A 15,502-nucleotide genomic window follows, 5' to 3' on the forward strand; every position below is an offset into this window, starting at 1 on the left:
CCTGGGTTCAAGTGATCCTCCCACCTCAGCCAACTAAGTAGCTAGGACTACAGGTGCATGCCACCATGCCAGCTAATTTTTTTAATTTTTTGTAAAGATAGGGTCTCCCTGTGTTGCCCAGGCTGGTCTTGAACCCTGGGCCTCAAGGGATCCTCCCATCTCTACCTTCCAAAGTACTCACTGGGACAACAGGCATGAGCCACCACATCCAACCCATTCATGGAACTTGAATCAGAGAAGAGAAGGAGGAGGAGGACAGAGAAAGGAGGAGAAAAAAGGAGAAGAAAAAATGGATGAAAATGTTCCAAAATTAATGAAAAATAACAAACCATGGATTTAAGAAGCTCAGAGAGAACCCAGGCAGGATAAATAAAATGCACACATACGCAAACATACAAAAACACACACTAAACACATCAGTTAAACTGCTGAAAGAGAAAGTGAAAATATTATGAGCAGCTAGATGAAAAAATGAGTCTGAAGAGGTAACAAAGACCAGATCACAAGGAATTTATATGCAGATCACAAGGAGTTTTTATACCATGCAAACAACTTCGGATTTTTTTCCTTCCTGATAGCAAAGAAAAGACACTAGCACATTTTAAACAGGGAAGTGTTCTGATCAAATCTGCATTTTACAAAGATCTCTCTAGCAGCAGTGTGGAGAATGATTTGGAGGGGGCAAATCATAAAAATGGATAAGTGTATTGTGATATATTCCTATAGTGAAACAAAACAAAGAAAACCAACGAACCAGAGCTAAACATATTACCATGGATGAATTTCATAAGCATAAAGTTAAATAAAAAAATCAACTTGCAGAAGAAAATGTACAATAGAACACAATTTATATAAGCTTGAAAGCAATGTTGTTAAGGAATGAGACATTTACAGATAAAACTCATAGGAATGTTAAACAGAAAAGTAAAATACCCTGGGGAGGGATAGACAAGGGATGCAATCAGCAGGAAGTACACAAAGGTTTTAAAGACATTGGTAATATTTTATTTTATTCTATTATTATTATGGTTTGTTTGTTTGTTTGTTTGTTTGAGACGGAGTCTTGCTCTGTCGCCCAGGCTGGAGTGCAGTAGTACAATCTCTGCTCACTGCAACCTCTGCCTCTTGGGTTCAAGTGATTCTCCTGCCTCCGGTTCTTGTGTAGCTAGGAATACAGATGCATACCACCATGCCTGGCTAATTTTTGTATTATCAGTAGAGACAGGGTTTCACCATATTGGCCAGGCTGGTCTTGAGCTTCTGACCTCAAGTTATTTGCCCACCTCAGCCTCCCAAAGTGCTGAGATTACAGGTGTGAGCCACTGTGCCCAGCCAGTAACATTTTATTTCTTAAGAATTTCGGTGTTGGTTTTATTATTTTAATTTCCCTTTGATATTTGCAATATAGCATAATAAATTTTGAAAATAAAACTAGCAAAAAATAAAACATAAATTTTCTGTCTAAAAATATTTAATGAAAAAATAGACAAATAATGTTGAATCTCTCCAAAGAAGATATACAAATAATCAAAAAGCACATGAAAACATGCTCAGAATTATTAGTCAGTAGAAAAATGCAAATCCAAACTCCAATAAGATATCACTTCACATTCACTAGGATGGCTAGAGTAGAATAGACAGAAAACACCAAGTGTTGACAAGGACATGGACAAATTGAAGGGCCCATACATTGGTGATAAGAATGTAAAATAGTGCAGCCATTTTGAAAAACAGTTGGAAGTTCCTCAAAAAGTCAACCGTAAATGCAGCCATTGTACTCCTAGATATATACCCAAGAGAAATGAAAATAGCTGTGTAAACAAAGACTTGGACATCAGTATTTATAGCAGCATTATTCATCATTGCCAAAACGTGTAAATAACCCAAACATATATCAGTAGCTGAAAAGATAAACAAAATGTGGTATATTTATACAATGAAACATTATTCAGCCATAAAAGGCAAAAGAGATCTGAATAGAAACCAGAGTATTCAAACATGAAAGAATGAAGTTCTGATACACGCTGCCACATGGATGAACCTTGTTGACACTATGTGAAGTGGAAGAAGCCAACCACAAAGGACCACATATTGTATGATTGCATTCTTACGAAGCATCCAGAACAGGCAAATGCATGGAGACAGAGAATCAATTAGTGTTTGCCAGGAGCTGAGATAGGGGAGAATGGGAAAAGACTGCTAATGGGTATGGGATTTCTTTTTGGGGTGATGAAAATATTCTGGGACTAGACGGCAGTGATGGTTACATGACCTTGTGAATATACTGAAAACCACTCAATCGTACATTTTTGAAAGGTAGGGTTTAGGGTACATGAATAATATTTTAATTAAAAATAAGCTAATGGGAGGAAGAGGTTGATAAATAGTACAGGCCAGGCATAGTGGTTCATGCCTGTAATCTCAGCACTTTGGGAGGCTGAGGTATGAGGATTGCTGGAGGCCAGGAGTTCAAGACTACCCTGGGCAATATAGCAAGACCCCATCTCTACAAAAATATTTAAAACTTGGCCAGGCATGGTGGTACACACCCATAGTCCTAGCTCCTCAAGAGGCTGAGTCTAGAGGACTGCTTGAGCCCAGGAGGTCAAGATTACAGTAAGCCATGATCATGCCATTGCACTCCAGCCTGGATGACAGAATAATATCTTTTCTCTAAAAAATAAATAAGTAAGTGTACAGACAACTTGTTCTCCACAGACATGAAGGATGTTACAATACTGATGGCAAGGCAAAGTTTGAAGAGAGAGGAGAGAAGCACCCAATGCCAGGAACAATGGAAAAGGTTGCTAAAGAGGCTGAGGGGATGGAAGCTAGAGCACCATTGGAGAAACCTTCTCATTCCCAGTGGCATGAGAAAGAGAGGATGCGAGCTGCAAGCCTACAGCCGAGTGGGTGCATAGAAGATCCAAAAGTTAAGAGGTTGCCAAGACACTGTGGAGGCCAGAAGGGAGGGGAAGGGAGGCATCCATGGTGGATGCCTTGGGAGTTTTGACGCCAGGTGCCTGGGAAACACCAGTTAGGAAACAGAACCACTTTGGGGACAAAGACAGGTCTATTTTGAGTATGCTGAATTCAATGCATTGGCAGGACATTCAAGTGATGATGTTCAACAAGCCGTTAGAAACTTAGAATTCCACAAAGTGGTCAGAGGTGGAGATGTGTTCCGGGAGAGAAAGATACAAAAATAACAGCTGAAATTGTGAGAGTGAGTCATCTCCCTGAAGAAGCCAGTGAAGAAGGGAGAGAAGGCGGCCAAGAGAAGACACTGAAAGATGTCCACTCCAAAGAGAGGACAACATAGAAGAATCTATGGAGACAAACAAAGTGTGTTCCAGAAGAAGCAGAGTAATAGAAAGAAAAAAGCAACATAAAGCCATAGAACGGGAGAGCTTCACAGACAAAAGGGGGTATAATGGTATTAAATGTTACCATAGAGAAGGTAATAACTACTAAAAGGCTATTGGAAATGATGAAGTCTTTGGCAATTCTGATGGAAGAGTTTCTAACGGAGAGCAGGGATGGGATCCAGAGTCTTCTCCAAGATGAAAGTTTAGGAAAGCTGAGTGCCAGAACCACATAATAGGACCACTCGCCGCTCTTGACTTCCCATCAGAACAAAGCCAGAAGGACCCTTTTTGGCAGATAATGCTCAACTCAGTCTTGGAATATGACATTCAACTACATAGTCGTTGCACTCTGTAGTATTTCAGCCTGAAAGCCAGAATCAGACCAAAAGACTCTCAGGTGCCCCATAAAACAGCATCTAGAATATCATCACTGAAAGGGGCTAGGATACCACATAGCCCACCCTCTGCATTTTTAGATGGGAAAAATTGAAATTATCTGCATTTGGTTAAATTAATTTCCAAAAGATCTTCAGCCTTTTGGCGGCAGAGGCAATTCTATAACCAGAAATCTCTGGCTCCTTCATTCTCATTGGGTCTCCCAGGAATACATCACTTGCCTCTGTGAAATAACCTCCGATGCCCTTTAAGAGGTGACAGAAAGAAGCGGCAGAGACATACAATGCCTGGAAAAGTCTGACTCTTAGCCTGGCCTGATGGAAATGTGCTTAGTTTGCTTTATGAAGGTCTTCCAGCTATGAAAGCAGAAGACTTGCTCATTTGTCATTGATTTGGTGAATCTAGTAGAACGTTCCTTGTCTGCCCTTGTCGCAGTGATTTTTGTTGCAATGTGTCAACTGGGATGTCAATGAATGACAGCATTTATCCAACAACACAGACAGGTCACCTGAAGAGAGCTCCACATGGCTGAGGGAGTGAGTCCTGCTGCTCCAGGGAGGTGAGCGTTTTGCCTCAATTACCAGCAGAAGGCCTCTCCCCCACCCCCTACCGTTTGGTATTGTAATGTGTCTGCACCTAGGTTTTCCCACCTTTATTTTTTAAATAGCCTTATACTTTACATACACCATACAAGTCACTCATTTAATGCGTTCAAATCATTGGTTTCCAGTATATTCACGGAGTCATACAATCGTCACTGTGGTCAAAATTAGAATATTTTCATTACCTTAAAAAGAAAATCCATAGCTTGTAGCTATCATTCACCTATCCCTATGACTCAGCCCACCCCTAGCCGTAAGCAACTGTAAATCTACTGTCTCTATAGATTCCCCTATTCTGGATTCTCTTTTTTTTTTTTTTTTTTTTTTTTTTTTTGAGACAGAGTCTCGCCTTGTCTCCCAGGCTGCAGTGCAGTGGCGCCATCTCGGCTCACTGCGACCTCTGACTCCCGGGTTCACACCATTCTTCTGCTTCAGCCTCCCGAGTAGTTGGGACTACAGGCATCCGCCACTACGCCCGGCTAATTTTTTTGTATTTTTTTTTTTTAGTAGAGACAGGGTTTCACCGTGTTAGCCAGGATGGTCTCGATCTCCTGACCTCATGATCCACCCACCTTGGCCTCCCAAAGTGCTGGGATTACAGGTGTGAGCTACCATGCCTGGCCTCTGGACTTTCATATAAATTGAATTATATAATATCTGGACTCTTGAGACTGGCTTCTAGTGTTATCAAGGTTCATTCATGTTGTAGCATGTGTCAGTATTTCATTCCTTTTATGGTCAAATAATATTTCACATGTGATGTAGATATATGTTTTGATGTCCATCAGTTCATTGATGAACATTTGAGTTGTTTCCACGTTTTAGCTATTGTGAAGAATGCTGCAATGAACATTCATGCACAAGATTTTGTGTGGAGCTCTTTGGAGTCCTGCCACACTGAAGATTAAGTCCTGTGCCTTGTCCTAAGCTTTCTCTCTCCTCCTCCCGGAAGAGATAAGAGCTTCTTAATGCACTTAGCTTTTCATTACTTTCTTCTAGATCATCAATCATGCTTAGATCATCAATACCTCCCCAGTTCTGTTGTCCTTGTAGTTACTATTCCCCACATATTCCTAAAATACCAGATACCTCCACCAGCTAGAACATTCCCTCCCTCTGACCTACCATTAGTAGAACAGTAAGCCATAATAACTGGGTTACGGGTTACCACTTTGTGTCAGGCCTGTCTTTGCTCCACTGACCACCAGTCATGGGTTCCTCATTGCCAGCCAGAGAGGGATTCAGCTCTCAAACCTCATCTAGCCACTTGCTTTCCTTCCCTCCCTCCCTCCCTCGCTCCCTCCCTCCTTCCTTCCTTTCTTCCTTCCTTTCCCTTTTTCCTTCCTTCATTTCTCTTCTTTCTTTATTCCTTCCTTCCCTCCCTCCCTTCCTTCTTTCTCTCTCTCTTATCTCTCCTTTCTTTCTTTCTCTTTCTTTCTTTCTTTCATTCCTTTCTTTCTTCCCTCCCTCTTCCCCCACCTCCTTCTCTCTTTCTCAGCAGGGTCTCACTCTGTCAGCCAGGCTGGAGTGCAGTCGTGCAATCATGGCTCACTGCAGCCTCAAACTCCTGGGTTCAAGAGATCCTTCTGCCTCAGCCTCCTGAGCAGCTGGGACTTAAGGAGTGCACCACCATGCCCAACTAATTAAAAAAAAAAATAGGTACAGGGTCTCACTGTGTTGGCTAGGCAGTTCTTAAACTCCTGGCTTCAAGTGATCTTCCCACCTTCACCTCCCAGAGTGCTGTGATTAGAGGTGCAAGCCACCATACCCAGTCGTCTTCTCTTTCTCAAATCACTTCCAGCACCAACCATTGCAGACTGGGTTCTCCAGGAAGCAGACAGCGTGGTGGATAGCAGGCAGGATAAATATTTATTACGGAGGGCCCTTGGGTCAACAGCTGTGTCAGGAAGGAGACAGAAGCAGGATTAGGCAGAGGGAGAAGTTGAGATTGAGGTAGGGCTAGTGATAAACTCAGATGACCTATGAGGAATTCTGGAACGGACGTGGTCCATGTGGTCTGTCCCATGTTGGTCCAAACTGGCCCAGCCTTTATATCCCTGCCATGATCAGTCACTGGATGTGGCCTTCCTGTCTGCCTACACACTTCCAGCAGGTGAGGCCACAAATCCTCCTGCAATAGAGGATCTGGTCCTGCATGTCTAGCTCCAACACAAGGCTTTATTGGAAGGAGTCGCCAACATATTCTTGGAAGCAGAAACCCTCTACTTGTATTTAATATCCTCCCCATGGGAAAGGATGATACATCATTTCAGGCTTCCTTAGAGAGGCTCAAGGGATGCTCTGTCCTGTTCTTTGAGAAGGTGTGAGGGTGTGTGCTTTCGCATAGTGGGCCATCCCCCTTTGACCACAGCACCCCTGTTCTTCTTCATAACATTGGGTAGTCAAGTCTTAGTACAGAAACTAGTACAAAACTGCTAAGGTAAGAGCTGGAAGGGTAGAATGATGTTGGAGGCTGACTACAGGGAGAGGAAGGAAAGAGAAACCCATGAGAATCTGCAAGCCTTTAACATCAGCGATATGGAGGAAGCTTCATAAACAGTATTTGATGATGATGATGCAGCAGCATGTAACCCCTTGTCATTTTTTCTTTGTACAAAGAATAATTTCTCTCTCTCTCTCTCTAACACACACACACACACACACACACACACACACAAATACACCTCACATGTATTTTTAGCTTCATATCTCAAAGCACTCAACAAGCTTAAAATCCATGTACCAGCCACCTGCAAAGACCATCTTGTACTCACATAAATGCAGCCTGTCCTAAAACAACAGCTGTTCAGTGCAGGGCAATGCCAGAGAGGAGCCCAGGGCAGGACCTGAAGACAAATGACATGGCTGAAGCAGCAGGGGGACTCTAAGTAGCTGGAATATGGGAGCAGATGGCAGAAAATATAGGGAGCAGCAAAAAAGAGCTTCATAATCTCACCTCTTTACCACAAGTGTCCCAGACTCTGCCCACTGGATCTAGAAAACAAGAAAAGAAAATATTTTAAAAGAAATACACACCACAGTCATCCTATAGCAACAGTAAAGTCCACATAGAGCCATCTGCGTCTAGGTGGATGGGTGGTTGGGACTTAGACAGTAGGCACTTAGGAAAAAGCAGTTTACATTGTTAGAGTTAGAATTTAGAGGTTATAATAGAATTTGGCTGCAGGTGGTCCCCAGATACATGGTGTTTTTGTAGTTGTTTAGAGAATTTGCCTTTACTGGATCTCAAGTGAACTATGGTGGTGACAATAACCAGGGAATCATTTACAAAAACAAATCAGGACGACATTTAAACCTTTCATTTCATTCTCATGGGCTTGGAACCTACAGAGATAAGTAGGCGGAAAAAAGGGCTCAGATTAAAGCCCGAAATAAACACAAAAGCTACATCTATCCATTTCCCTCCCTTCCCTTCTCTTTCCCTTCATTCCTCCCTTCTTCCTTTTTTCTGGGGGTGGTGGTCAGGCCTCCTTCTGTCATCCAGGTTGGAGTGCAGTGAGTTGACCACAGCTCACTACAGCCTCCACCTACTGGACTCAAGCTGTCCTCACCTCAGCCTCCCAAGTAGCTAGGACCACAGGCATGCACCACCATACCTGGCTAATTGTTTAATGTTTTGTACAGATGGGATCTCACTGTGTTGCCCAGGCTGGTCTCGAACTCCTGGACTCAAGCAAACTCCTCTCACCTCAGCCTCCAAAAGTGCTGAGATTACAGACATGAGCCACCACACCCAGGCTTCCCTTCTTTCAACAAACATGTTTTTATTATATATTTTCTTTGGCTTCCACAAAGTTGGATAAATATACCTCTTTTTGAAACAGGAGAGTACATGCTAAAAATACCAGATGATTTTTCTTATTTTGATCCTTTTTAAATATTGCACTAAAGACATTGGAAAAACAGTAAAGGAAAGAAAATGGTTCAGAGCCACATCATTCCATCAGCTGTCTTTATTTGTCCTGGTTTCCTTTCAATCCTTGTTCGTGGAATTGAACACATTGCATGGAAAGAGTCATGTCCTAGGTGTAATTTTTCTCCTCTGTGTTTTTCACTTAATTCGGATCCTCACCTCTTTTCTTGTTGCATCAGCTCTCCTTTGCCATTCACACTAGAGCATACTGGGAGAAAGCAGGAATTTGGGCTGCTTTGTTCACTGTTTCGGCCTTCAATACAGTGCTTGGCATATTAGAGGTATTCAATAAACATTTGTTGAATGCATCATCTTCCTCATAATTCTACTTCTTAACAATGGCTTAGATTCCATTAAGTAGACCACAGGGTTGCTGCTGTTGGAGGTTAGGTTGCTTCTGCCTCTTCACTTGCATATGTACAACAAAATAACAGCCATCACCATACACACAGATTTTTCCCTTCATTTCTCTTTATTTTATTATTTTAATTTATTTTTTGAGATGGAGTCTCTCTCTGCTGCCCAGGCTGGAGCACAGTGGTGCAGTCTCGGCTCACTGCAGCCTCCACCTCCTGGGTTCAAGTGATTCTCATGCTTCAGCCTCCCAAGTAGCTGGGATTACAGGCGCACACCACCACTCCAGGCTAACTTTTGTATTTTTAGTAAAGACGTTGGTTTCTCCATGTTTGCCAGGCTGGTCTCAAACTCCTGACCTCAAGTGATCCGCCAGCCTCGGCCTCCCAAAGCACTGGGATTACAGATGAGAGCCACCATGTCTGGCCACCTTCATTTTAGTTATTTCCTTTATTTTATATGAAGTCTCAAGAATGGGGTCCACGGTTTAAGGGGTCTTACATTTTCATGCATCATGATATATATTTCCAAACTACTTTCCAGAAAGGAACTACTTTCCAACGTAGACTGCTGCTAGCGAAGCCCACCTGAGCGCATTATCAGACAGCTTTCCAGCTGACTGTGAGGGGTGGGGACCAGGCACAGGACCAGATGGCAAGCAATGACAAGAGGATCCGTTTGTAAATCCTGGGAACTCCCGCTGCCTTCAATCTCCTGCTTTCCTCTGGTGTCCGTGCACCCAGATGCTTCCTTCAAGTCATCTCCTCTCTCTTATTTGGTTTAAATTAAGAGTAAGCTAGGAGCTGGAGCTCGTCTCGGTGCCAATTCTGACAGGAAGTTGGACGGCCGCGATGCCTTGTGGAGCTCTTGGATTCCACGTGGGCTGAACACAGCCTTCACACATCTGCAGCCTCCATCTGCTGCTTCATCACAGGACATCATCCTCTGTCCAGGCATTGCTTAGTTTGCACAAGACGTGTCTGTGTAAAAATGCTTCACCACTCACTCCTCCGCAGCTGCCTCTGCTAAGCCACACAGCACCTATCACTCTACATCTATTGGGAGCACGCAGGGCATCATCCCATGGAGGAAATTCACACAGAACTTACAGGGCAACTACATCTATGAGCTGCCAGTGTTATCCCACACGTGCTCGTTGGAAGGAATTGTAGAAAAGATATTGGACGTCCGTGTCGGAAGCCCTTGTTCTATTTCTAGCTCTGAGAAGCTGCAAAATTATGGGTGAATCACTCACTGCCTGCAGTCCTCAGTCTCCCTCTCTACCAAAGAAGGAGAAGAACAGCTGTTCTTGCATCTCACATGGTGGTGGCGAGAATCGAATGAAACACTGTGCATGAGCGCTTTGCAAACTGTGAAGTGCTGTGAGATACAGAGCGCTGGTATTATCATTTGAATGCCCATTCTGAAGTGTCCAGAGAGCATTTGGGTGACAGAGGCCATGGTTTGCTTTCCTCACAGCCATTCCATTCCACACCTCTCTTGCCAGCTGAAAGCCAGTTGTGTTCTGGGCGCATCTGGCTTGATGTCCAGTGCCCAGGAACGAATCGTGGTTGAGCTAAATGAATCATGGAAATCTCATTCCTTCTTTGCTCCTTTGAGGCAGGCATGTGATTCAACTGAGATCCGGAACACTTGGGGAAAGATATTCCTCTGTGATAGAAGGAGAGAGCTCTCCCCACCTCCTAGCTTGGATGTTGCCTTGTGAGGACTTGGTGCTACGTGCTGCAGCTGCACAGAGCTGGCACCAGTAAAAGGAAAGCCAAGAGCAGCTGATCCTGGGCCCTGACGCCGTGGAAACAGTACATGAACCAACTCTGGGACTGCCGATCTCCAGACTTCTGGTGTGCGATTTGTGAGTAAAACTTTGTGGCTTACATCAGATATTCTCCTACCTAAAGGCACAAAGGGGAGAAACAATGGGTGATGGAAACGATCAAGTCTTACCAATGGATGAAACTGAACAAGTTTTTCCCAGCAAGCCCAATTCCTTGCCCTCTTGTCTCCGTTGACTTTGCTTTATTGTGGTTCACTTCTTAGATTGCAGCAAGTGGCTGGGTGTGGTGGCTCATGCCTATAATCCCAGCACTTTGGGAAGCTGAGGTGGGAGGATCACTTCAGCCCAGGAGTTTGAGACCAGCTCGGCCACATAGTGAGACTGTATCTCAACAAGAAATTTAAAAATTAGCTGGGTGTGGTGGCACATACCTGTAGCCCCAGCTACTTGGGAGGCTGAAGTGGGATTACCACTTGATCCCGGGAGATTGAGGCTGCAGGGAGCCATGATTGTGTCACTGCACTCCAGCCTGGGCAACTCCGTCTCAAAAATTAATTAATTAATTAAGTGCAGCAGTTAGTAAACTTCTGACGCAAAACAAAAATGGTAAATGAATTTAAAGGCAAGTGACTACAAGGAAATAAAGTTAAAATATGAGGAGTGTGTGATTACATGAACAGTGGGCACTGAGGACACGCAATGGGCAGGAGAGCTACCCTCACCAGGATCAGGAAGCTGAGACAGAGAAGGGAGCAGGTGCAGGACTGCGGAGGTGGGTAAAAGGGAGTCCAGGACTTCCAAGGGAAAAACTCCAAGGAGAAGCCTCCACCGGGAATGTGTCACCCAGCTCTCTGGGCAAATGCAACTCTTATTCCCGAGATCAGCCAAATGTTTTGTCTTTCTTCTCATAAAAGTTATTGCTGTGGCCTGAATGTGTCCCCCAAAATTCCTGTGTTGAAACATAATCACCAATGTGATCGTAGTATTAAGAGGTGGGGCCTTCAGGAGGTGATTAAGTCATCCTTGTGACTAGTGCGATTAGTGCCCTTGTCAAAGAGGTTGAAGGAAGCATCATAGTCCCTGTCACCCCTTTTGCCATCTGAAGATGCAGCAAGAGGCACCATCTTGGAAGTGGAGAAGAAGCCCTCACCAGACACTGAACCCACTGGCACCTGATCTTGGACTTCACAGCCTCCAGAATTGTGAAAAAACAAATTTCTATTGTGAAATTTGTATAAATTACCCAGTCTGTGGTATTTTGTCATAGCAGCAGGAATAGACTAAGACAGTTATCAACTGAGCTTTTTGTTTTGTCTAATTTTGGGCTTTAAATGCAAGGCATTGTACCAAGCATAGTCTTTGGTTCATGATACATAATCATGATCAGTCCTTACATAGCCCCTCTTTTATTTGCATTATTTATTTTTACTGCATGGCAAACACTGTTAAGCCAACCTCACTCAAGAATTTAAAATTTACCATGGATATACATCTCCCTATGTGCTTACCACTATCCCATGTCCCTGCTTGCTTCTTTTTTTTTTTTTAAGACGGAGTCTCATTCTGTCGCCCAGGCTGGAGTGCAATGGTGCAATCTCAGCTTACCGCAACCTCCGCCTCCTGGGTTCAATCTATTCTCCTGCCTCAGCCTCCCAAGTAGCTGGGATTACAGGCACATGCCACCATGCCAGCTAATTTTTGTATTTTTAGTAGAGACAGGGTTTCACCATGTTGGCCAGGCTGGTCTTGAACTCCTGACCTCATGATCTGCCCACCTCGGTCTCCCAAAGTGCTGGGATTACAGGTATGAGCCATCACACCTGGCCTATCCCTGCTTGCCTCTTAAAGGGAGTTAATACTTTGAATTTTGTGTTTATCATTCTGATCCTTTTTTGGTTTTGGTTTTGGTTTATCCTGTACATACGTATGCCTAACCAATATATTGCTTAATTTTGCTTGTTACTTAACATTGCATGGCTAAAATTCATCCAAGTTGTTGAATGTGGCTGGGGTTACTTTATGTTCACTGTGGTATGATATCCCATTGTGTAGATATATCATAATTTATTTGTCTATTCTCGTCAAAGGACTTTTTTTTTTCATTCTTTCCTGTGTAGAACAAGAATTCTGTGAACATTCTTGTATATTATCTTGGTGCATGTGCTAAAGATTCTCTTGGATATTTACCTAGAAGTGGAATATCAAATAGGCAAATATTCAATTAAACAGAATACTACCAAATTATTTTCCAAAGTGATCATGCTACTTTAGTTTCTCATTGGTAATATGTAGGAGATCCCACTGATCATTTGATCTCTAATACTTGGTATTGGCAGACTTCATTTAATAATCACATGGGTATAAAATGGTCTTAAATTGGGCAGATGCTGTGCAGTCTCATGTGGTTTAACATCTTTCTGTATATTTATTGGCCATATGTGGCTCCTCTTCTGCGAAATGCATTTCTCTGCTTTTTGCTTATTTTTCTATATTGGGTTGTCTTTTTTTCTAGTGATATGTAGAAACTCTTTATTATTCTTGAGTGATCTTTGTTGGTTATTTGTGTTGCAAATATCCTCTCATCTCTCGCAAGGACACACAATTATCCTCAGAAACAATGTATTCTAAATACACATTGAGGAAAACTCCAGACGAAGATGAGAGGGGACGAAGAGCCCCAAAGCCCACCCTTGACATTCCTGACAAAACCTGGGACTTTGGGAAATGGACCACAGCAGGTGGTTTTGTACCGAGATTGCTGATGGGAAGAGAAGTAGGGGCTACTAAAGAGAAGCCAATCTTCATGGAAGCAGGGACAGGAGAGGGTGCCGACAGTGGGAGGGTAAAAAAGCAGACTGCTCTCATGAAAGCAAAGAAGACGCCTGACTGAGTTAAAGCGGCAGGCTACGTTGTGTGCGTTTATTTTCTTTTTAGTTTTTTGTTCATTTTTTTAAACACTTTTAATTTTAATCTGAACACTTTCGGGTTTATAGCAAAACTGAGAAGATGGTACAGAGCATTCTTGTATACCCCACCCCCAGTTTCCCCATTATTAACATCTTACACTAGTATGGTACATTTGTTAGAATTAATGAATCAATATTGATGCATTAGTATTAGCTAAAGTCCACAGTTTAGTCAGATCTCCTTAACTGTATACCTTTTTCTGTTCCAATATCCCATCCAGGAGTCCACATTACATTTAGCTGTCATGTCTCCTTAGGCTCATCTTAGTTGTGACAGTTTCTCAGACTTTCCTTGTTTTTGATGACCTTGAAAGATTTTATTTTGTGTCTGTGTGTTTTATTTTTTATTATTTTTTCTTTTTTTGAAACAGAGTCTCATTCTGTCGCCCAGATTGGAGTGCAGTGGTGTGATCTCACTCGCTGCAAACCTCCGCCTCCCAGGTTCAAACGATTCTCCTGCCTCAGCTTTCTGAGTAGCTGGACTACAGGCATGCACCACTATGCCTGGCTAATTTCTATATATTTTTAGTAGAGATGAAGTTTCACCATATTGGCCAGGCCGGTCTCGAACTCCTGACCTCGTGATCCACCCTCCTCAGCCTCCCAAAGTGCTGGGAATACAGGCATGAGCCACCGTGTTCGGCCTTTTGTTTGTTTGTTTGTTTGTTTGTTTTTGAGATGGGGTCCTGCTCTGTCGCCCAGGCTGGAGTGCAATGTGCAATCATAGCTCACTGCAGCCTCAACCTCCCAGGCTCAATCGAACCTCCCACCTCCACCTCCTAAGCAGCTGGGACCACAGGCGTGCACCACCACACTCCACTAATTTTCTAATTATTTGTAGAGAGGGTGTCTCACTATGTTGCCCAAGCTGGTCTTAAACTCCTGGGCTCAAGTGTTCCTCCTACCTTGGCCTCCCAAAGTGCTGGGATTACAGGTGAGAGTCACTGTGGCCGGCCAACCTTGACAGTTTTGAGCAATACTGGTCAGGTATTTTGTAGGTTGCCTTGTATTGTAATGTACCTGCTGTTTTTATCATGATGAGACTGGAGTGATGGGTTTTTGAAGGGAAGAGCACAGAGACAAAGCCCCATTGTCATCACATGGTATCCAGGTGTATCTGTTTCCTAGGCCTGCAGGAACAAGGCACCACAAACTGGAATGGCTTGAAACAAGAAATTTATTCTCTCACAGTTCTGGAGTCCAGAAGTCCAAAATCAAGGTGTCAATAGGACCATGTTCTCTGAACCCTCTAGCAGAGGATCCTTCCTTGCCCTTTACAGCTTCTGGTAGCCCCAGGCGTTCCTTGGCTTCTAATCCCGTAACTCCACACTCTGCAACCACCCCTCACGTGGCCTTCTTCCCTCTCTGCGCATGACTTTCCTCTTTTTTTTTTTTTTTTTTTTTTTTTTCTGAGAGTCTTGCTCTGTTGCCCAGGCTGGAGTGCAGGGGCGCAATCTCAACTCACTGCAACCTCCATCTCCCAGGTTCAAGCAATTCTCCTGCCTCAGCCTCTTGAGTAGCTGGGATTACTGGTGTATGCCATCACGCCTGGCTAATATTTGTATTTTCAGTAGAAATGGGGTTTCACTTCATGTTGGTGAGGCTGGTCTCAAACTGCTGACTTCAAGTGATCTGCCTGCCTTGGCCTCCCAAAGTGCTGGGATTACAGGTGTGAGCCACCGTGCCAGGCCGACTCTTTCCTCTTCTTATAATGGCACCAAGCATATTGGATTAAGTGCCTGCCTTACTGCAGTACAACCGCATCTCAATTTAACTCATTACATCTGCAAAGACCCTATTTCTAAAAAAGGTCATATTCTGAGGGATTAGGGATTAGGATTTGTCTTGATCCCTAATCCCTCAGAACACATCTTTTGGGGGGATACAATTCACCCCATGACACAGGATATAGTCTATCAATGTGATTGATTACTGTTGGTCTTAAACTTGATCACCTGACTGTGGCTGTGTTTCTTTGTCTTCTCCACTGTAAAGTTACTCACTCTTTTCTATTCTGTCCTCTTTGGAAGGAAGTTCCTAGTGCCGCCCATACTTAAAGAGTGGGGAGTTATGTTCCCCTTCCCTAA

The sequence above is a fragment of the Macaca fascicularis genome, chromosome 1 (assembly GCF_037993035.2).
Source record: "Macaca fascicularis isolate 582-1 chromosome 1, T2T-MFA8v1.1".
Taxonomy (NCBI): Eukaryota; Metazoa; Chordata; class Mammalia; order Primates; family Cercopithecidae; genus Macaca; species Macaca fascicularis.